The sequence below is a fragment of the Mytilus galloprovincialis genome, chromosome 14 (assembly GCF_965363235.1).
Source record: "Mytilus galloprovincialis chromosome 14, xbMytGall1.hap1.1, whole genome shotgun sequence".
In the NCBI taxonomy this organism is placed as follows: domain Eukaryota; kingdom Metazoa; phylum Mollusca; class Bivalvia; order Mytilida; family Mytilidae; genus Mytilus; species Mytilus galloprovincialis.
In genome coordinates this window covers 39,434,293-39,441,164 of record NC_134851.1, presented here as the reverse complement: position 1 = coordinate 39,441,164, position 6,872 = coordinate 39,434,293, and the positions used below count along the sequence as shown (strand labels likewise).

At 31.3% G+C, this 6,872-nt stretch overlaps 1 long non-coding RNA gene across 1 annotated transcript; it reads right to left on the bottom strand.

The window, feature by feature from the left end:
* Nucleotides 1-495: 495 nt before the first annotated feature.
* Nucleotides 496-2,226, bottom strand: LOC143058198 (uncharacterized). The gene is made up of 2 exons (XR_012972939.1): nt 1,636-2,226; nt 496-934 (listed from the first exon to the last, which is right to left on the bottom strand). It is a non-coding gene; the product is annotated as an uncharacterized LOC143058198 (long non-coding RNA).
* Between the last annotated feature and the right edge of the window lie 4,646 nt (nt 2,227-6,872).

Here is a 6,872-nt window from a genome sequence, read left to right as displayed (position 1 = left end):
GGAAACTTTTTGTTCCTAGCTTGTAACAGGCATTTTCCGACGAAAATTGTGGATGAAAGGTAAACCTGGTTGGTTGTGACTGTCACTTTGGTATCTTTTGCTTTGATTTTAAAACAACGTCAAAAGAAGAATAAGAGCAAGATCAAAAGACTAGCTTACGCAGCCATTTAGATAAGTTTCATGGTATCGGTTTGATTCTGATATATTCAAGTTGGGTAATTTTTAAGACTCTAGAACTTGTTTTCTTTCCCTTTGAATTGGAAACATGTAAATCCGTTAGCAAACGAAAATTTTAATGTCCAAAAATATGAAGCAAAATATTGATAGAGTACTATTGAGATGTATTCTTTTGATGTTTCTCCGTTAAAGTCATTCTATCTGTTATCCAAAATATACAAACTGACTGGAAAATATACTTGTCAGTCGTTCATTTGTTTATTTTATATTTGTTCGAGTGCAATGCCGAAGTATGATATAATAAAATTCTAAAAGTAATTTCAAATATTTCAACTTTAATTAATTTTCCAACCGCTAAATGATGTGCGATAAAGAACTTGACTTAAAATTCTGCCTCGAATTCCTCCTTTCGGATTTGTACGTATATAGACAACATCTCCTTGGTTCACTTCTGCAACGACAATACCCGTCACTGTATGTTCATCAGTAATGTCTTGACTATTTGTTAAAATGCTTCCAAAAGGTACAGAGTTAATCATTATTTCGGTATAAATATAACCATGGTAGTCTGCAATAATAGTCCAGGTGAATACGTATATTCCGTTGTCTGGTGAGGTGAACAGTCCACTGTTTGTATTGTAAGTGGATCTAACGTTGGTCTTCGCTATGTCAAAGATCAGAGTCTGGTGACTCCCTGGATTTAGTTCATCCGTGTCCATGTAAGCATAGAAAGCAACCATGTTGCTAGGATCAGTATCTACAAAATAGTTATCAATAAAATACTGTCTGTTTCTTAATGTCTGTTTCTTAAACATATCGGTAAGAAACTCAATACCCATAATTAGATACTACTTTTGAAAAAAAAATCGGAAAATGTTACGTTAATACGCAAACTAAAAGGCGCAGCTTACAAATGCAGGACACCTTTCAAACTCACTACAGAATTTGATCTTAGAAATTATTTTTAGAATATTATTAATTGATTTTATGGTGAGAATTTTCAAAAATAATTGTTGAAACTCATTTACACACAAACATTTAACTTCATTATTTTGGACATGTTGGAACAAAAATAACAAAACAAAATCCAATGCTTCATTTCTCTTAAACATTTGTTTGAGCTGTTTGTTTTGACAGTTTCATCAATTCATAATTCTTGATAAGTAATTTGTAGTTTTCCATATGCATGATATGTTTCATTTGGAACAATTTGACACTTAATCAATATTAAAAGTATAACATGCCAGACACGAGTACTGCTCATCAGTAGAAGTTGGACGTAATAGGTCAGAGATAATGTTCTGTATAGCCATATTATTTATATCAATATTTCGTTCCAGAGGAAACGATTGTGCTTGGAACTGACCAATCCAAATTGTGTATGATGACTTTACGTTTCATCTAATTAGAACAATACATTATTATATAACTATTACATTGTAAATATATTAATAATACTTAGAACTCTTTTTCGGTCTGCTAGTCTTTCCAGGTACTCTTTCTTCCTATATCTCCTATTATGTTCATGTTTCAACTTATTGGTAACCGGATCCTTTACTATCATGGGAGGCATTTTTGAAATGGTAGCATTTTTATTGGACAGAACCAATTCGTGCTCAACTTCAACATTTGTGTAATCTTTCTTACTACAAGTGCACTCTCGTTTCATTTTTTCAGTTTGTTTCTGCATAGTTTGTTCTAATTTGCGAATTCGGTCATCTTGTTTCAATTCACGAATCCGAATATTCTGTTCCAATTCACCAATCCGATTATCAAATTCTAATTCACGAATCCTGAATTTCTGCTCCAATTCACGAACAAGATTTTCATATTTCACTTCATAATCCACTTTGTCTTCAGACTGACTATTAATTTTACCTAGCGCAGGACTTAATATCCTTTGGTCTTCGTTTTCATCGCCGTAGGCTAGCGGTAAGATGAATACAAGAATATAACTCACAAAGATATGCATCTGCTTGCTGTTTTCTTAATATTTTCCCTAAAACCAGACTGTCAATACAATTTGTGACACGTTCAAATGACAAAGATCTGTAGATAACACCAAAAGTTGAATAGGTTTATCATTTCAGACTATTATAGGTAGTGACATTTGAAAATGTAGATCATGAGAAATAACATGCATCAAAATATTTTATTTTAGATCTGTATGTAGGTGAGCAAAATTGTTCTCTCACCATATTTCTTTATCAAGATAGTTTAAAAAAAAATAATGTAATAGTGTGTTTCTGGTGGGTTCTTGTTGCTCTTTTTCGTTGTTTTTTTTGTGTTGTGTTTTGTAGGTGTTATTGTTGAGTTTACGTCTTTTTGTTTTCTTTAGTACATAATGTTATGATTTAAAAACAAATTAAAAGCAACCATGAATTACAACAACCAACGACTACCGCTAAAATATCACTAAAACTAGATTATAGTCTGCGTTAGATCTTTAAGTGTGCATGAAGTTCAATGTGTTTTGACGTTCCAAATAGAGTGTGTTCCTCCTTTATAGTTTTTCAGCATTCTTATGATAAGACACCTAATCATTTTGATTATTCGTACTAACATTGACTTCATTTGAGCAGTAAAATCCTTTATTTTCAAAAGGCAACAGTAATCCATGTCTGTTAACAAATAGTAAGATTAATGACACCATTCATTTCGCTGAACATTAGAATATATGGGAAGGGGGTTTACTACATGAAGAAGATTCCAATTTTCTATATCAAAGCACAAGTGCACTGAAGTATAGATTCTAGGTATTAATTTCGTTTGGCATTATAATTGCGCGTAATGGTTGTTTTTTTTTTATTTGATTGTGGTTTTTTTAAGCTTTACTTTTTCGTTCTTTTTTTGGATAATATTGACATGGATCTATAATTGTAGATTCTTCCATTGTGTTATTGTGGTTTTATAACTTAATTTTGGATGTAACGCGTCTTCTGATTGGCTGACGTTATTTTGTTATGAGCCCATAGACATAATTTAGTGATGTGACCGTGACGTCATCAACGTTTTTTCATGGTTTTCTACGGTTTAAAATGGAATTTAGAATTAAATTATAAGAAATGACTGTAATATTTTTTCTGTCTTTTCGAAATAACATAAAAAATGTGGTGCACACTGTTAAATAACCCGATTTTTACTTTGTTCTTTGTGTTAAAAATGTCTAAATATCATTTTGTTTTTCTCTGTTGATATAGCTTCTTATAGCTTATTGGTTCAGTGATTGGGATTGTTTACACGATGTTGACTGCTGTACCTCATGTTTTGACTTTTTACCTAAAATGTCTGTTTATTTTGCTCACACGACGTTGTCAATATTATAAGGGTATATGCGACTGTCAGACAAGACTGATTTTTTCTCATAAAAAAAATGCCGTCATTAAGTTATCTAACATATATCTAGATGTGCCCAGTGGTTGTTTTTAATGTTAGTATTGTTTTGTATGATTAAAAAATGCCTTTACACAGTCTGGTATGATTTCGTTTGATTGAAGGGAGCTTTTAATTCTGCCGTTCGATAAGAAACTATCTGATCGAATTGTTTCTTCGAGTTTTTTTGTTTGTTATTCTACTTTTTATAACACTAATTGGTTTAATTTTACAAATCTTTAATAAAAACACTAAAGTAATGACAAAATCATGTTTATTTTAATTATTTTTCACATATATAACCACAGTTACTGTACCACCCAGGGTTGTCACAGTATATGTTATGAATAGCATATCTATCTGCAGCGAAAAACATCATGCAGTTTTGTGGACTAGCATTATTTCCGTCAGGTTCTCTAGCACCAAAGGCTTTGTACTTCATCTTGATCATTTCTCCATGTTTTATCCATCTCCAGTCTCCACCAGGTACGTATCTGTCGATATTCCACCCTCCGATATAAAAAGTGAAACCTTGAAAACAAAATCAATATATAATATATATAATATCAGAATTTTATTTTTATTTTGTGCTAAGCAACACATCGATGGCAATTTGGAATATCATATTGCTTGATTTTAAAACAGTATTTCGCAAGAATTCCCGTCCGAACTACGAAATATCTCTTGTAATACAATGTAATGAATTTGTGAGTATTAATCATTGTAAATATAGATGTTGATAAGTGAAAAGTTATAAATACTTAATTATGTTTTTACATTGTAATTTGACAAAATTCCATTCATATTGAACTCTAATGAATTGTATTATAATAATCTGGAATACATATATTGCGCACATCAGATCCAAGGTTTGTGGATATGTACAAGTAACTATATTTAGACAATATACGTATAGTGTCTTGAAATATGAAATTTATTTGTATGTTGCTTAGAAACGGGAAAATGCGAGGTTCTACCGAGCATTTTCCCGTTTCGTGCCGAATACAAATAAATTTCATATTTCAAGACACTATACGTATATTGTTTTTATACTGAAATCGATAAAAAAAATAAGAAAATAATAAAAATATGACACAAATATTATTAAAAAAAAAGTGTTGGAATTTCCCCTATGGGGGTACCATTTTGGGGGTATTTCCCTATGAGCGTAGTCTAGGCGGTAAGCATTGACAATTTAAGGAATTAGAAAGGGAAAATGAATTTAATTAATAACATTTGATAAACATGGTATATAAATTACCAATTTGAAGACATAACAGGTTTAAATTCATAAAAGTTTGACCATTGTTACTACACATTGTCATGGTTGTGACGTGACGTTGTAAGTAGGGGGGCTTAAAGGTGAGTTGAGGTCATTGACGTATAAAGCTAACGTTTATACGTATAGCTTTATCTGTATAGTAAAATAGCTGATTGCAGTATAAAATGCTATTCATTATCAATGTTATTTTAACATAAATGACACATTCTTTTTTGTTTAGAAATCTTCCTATATCTATGGGGAGTTTTAAATTTAAAATTCCAGTTTAATTAGACATCCGATTGGATACAGCCAATCTAAGTAGACATGGTTCAAGTTTGAATATATATTTTTTTAGGCCCATTTTAACTTTTTCGATGTCGTGGTAAACACATGTTGTAGAGGAATGTTAAATTGTGAATTTTGCTTAAGATTTGTCATAATAAATCAACAGCAAGGTATATGGGTCATTTGCAAATCTTCAGTATTACATGTATTAAGAGGGTTTTAAATCAATCGTAAATGTTAATACCCTGTAACTAGATTTAAGAAAAAAAATATTTGGTGTGATCGCCAATTGGACAACTTTCCACAAAAGACCAAATGTCACAGAAATCAACAGTTATATGTCACTTTACGAGCTCCAACATATAGACAGCTATAACCATGACTTTGACTTTTCGTCTTTATTGTCGACGTGAGAGTTTGAATTTTCATTTGATAGCTTTTGCCTCTCTTTTGTGCATATATAAATGCATTGTGCAGATACACAACGATAACTTTTTACCAGATTTATTGATCGTTACTCGTTAAACGTCATCAATATCACATTATCATGTGTTTTCTTTCAAACAAAATATCTTATAAAATTGTCTATGAACACAAAAATGGAGTAATGGTCCGTGCGATGCTGTAGAAAATTCTTATTCGATTTGTAATGATACGTCTTTCATTCTCACACAACCTTCCTTCAGACTGCCTTCAAAAATATTAACGCATATAAATCTGAATACTATGAACGTTTCATAATGATACTAATGTCACGTGCCTTATGAGTCTTGGTTAGCCTAGCATCAGGTACTCTAAGGGTTTTGAAAGCCAACAAATATAATATTTAGCACACAAGGAATTAATATAATGCGCATTTAAAAATGCAACAGGGAGAGCAAGTAATTGTATGCTAATGCTCAGTGTAACAATTATTGACAAATGATTTATCAATGTTGTACTAATGATACATTGAGTATGAATCATATATCTTCGAGTATGAAATGAAGAGCTTTAACTATTAATGATATTTGATTTTTTAAATTTTACTCTGTGCGTTGAAAAAGAGGGACAAAAGATACCAAAGGTACAGTCAAACTCATAAATCGAAAATAAACTGACAACACCATGGCTAAAAATGAAAAAGACAAACCTTTTGTGAAACGATCAGTGACGCAGAAAATATAGTAATATACTAACTGTAAACATTATCAAATAAGTGATTCGTTTAAATTCTAATCAGATATTATCAGTTACACAGTATGACCTAATACGATAAATTCGGGGTCAGTAAATTCCATAAGGGGTTTGAGCGAAAATAGAACCTCATATGGAATTTACTGACCCTGTATATCGTATCAGGTCACTAACACACCGTGTAACGAATTTATCGTGCCGACTATCTTTATTAGTTGAATTTTGAATTTTAAACTCGAGTCTCATTTGCAATCATACCACATCTTCTTAATTGTTATATTAAAGTGTTCAAGTGTTCAGTTTTAAGAAACATACTCTCATTTGTCTGCTATATATATATAAAATACTAATATACAATTCTCGTCTCTCTCCTAATTTTTTTCCCAAATTTTCAATACAATGAACAAAAAGGTATCAAAGGAAGTAACCCATCAAAGATACAAGATCATACAAGGGTTGCGCTTCGGCTTCGAAAGAATTTTTCAAAACAGTTCAAAGCAAGGAATTCATGCGTTATACGCCATACTTGTGCATTTTGAAATTAAAACAGTTGATTTATATATATGTTTTCGATATCAATATGACCACATCAATGATA